We start from the raw sequence: 1,159 nt of genomic DNA, 5'->3' as shown, positions 1-1,159 counted from the left end.
AAGCACCTTCCAGTGCTGCAAAGGAAAAAAAAAAAAAATCGTTGCAGCCTATAGCAAGAAATTGCTACTTAAGAAGATCTAGCCATACACCAGAAACACTTCAGCATGTACCCGAGCCTAAATATATTTGGAAAGATGGGGGGAGGGCACTTTTACCCGGCGTTCATCAATGCCTGCTTGAAGAGAGACAGAAATAATTAAGGAAAAAAAAAAATCCCTCCCCTCCCCCCGCCCGAGCAATCATAATACATTGAAATTTCCCAAAGTCTAGTCAGCTGCAAAAAATAAATGTTTCTGGAGCTGGAGGATCATGTTGCAGAAGCGTGTGACTGCAAGACCTAGATTCCTTTCCCTGCTCCCCCACCCCCCCGTCTCTTTCCTTAGGTGTTTTTTAGCATTATTATTTGTTTTGGGAGGGGAAAAATCATCTTCGCTTCAGTCTCTTGCTAGAGGTCCAGACTGCTTACGTCTGAGCGCCCCTTATCATTTCAGTGAATGGCAATTGCAGCCTTGGTGCTGTTATAGCAATGAAGCTACAGACGTCATTGCCTCCTGTTGGACGTGAGATGTGTCCAAGCATCAGCCCCTTTTGCTTAAGAAAAACTCTTTAACTTCCACGCAGCCGACAGGCAGGCTTTTCTAAGATCCTGTGGACCCAACGTTGTATTGATAGAGTTATATCTTTTTATTTATATATATACACACGCACACATACATAGGTGTGCATGTGTATGTGTGTTTGTACGTATGTATATAGAGAGACAGAAATAGATAAATTAAAGCTGCAGCTATATTGCAAGCGCCTCCAAAATTTCCTGCTCGTCAGAGTAGCTCTCTGCATCGTTTTGTTAAATACAGCCCGGCGGGAAAGCCATCATCAATCCATTTCGGGTAACAAGGAAGACTTGTTGAACACCTTGTTCTCCAGACCCCGGGAAGATGCTGGGCTGCTGGAGCGTGGAAGAGCCAGGACTGTGCCCTGAACTTCACCCACTTGGCAGACGCTATTCCTAAACCATTCTCCCCTCTCCTCCCCTGCCTCTTTGCCTCCCGGACTGAGAATCTGCTCTTTAAAGTTGATCTGAAGGGGAAAGCAGAGACGAGCTTGTGCATAGTTTGGAGGGTAAGTTGTGTCCTCGCCCCCTCCTCCCCTCCCCCC

The sequence above is a fragment of the Charadrius vociferus genome, unplaced genomic scaffold (assembly GCF_000708025.1).
Source record: "Charadrius vociferus isolate BGI_N301 unplaced genomic scaffold, ASM70802v2 scaffold68, whole genome shotgun sequence".
NCBI lineage: Eukaryota > Metazoa > Chordata > Aves > Charadriiformes > Charadriidae > Charadrius > Charadrius vociferus.
The sequence above is the reverse complement of the archived record's forward strand: the minus strand, read 5'-3'. Positions refer to the sequence as shown.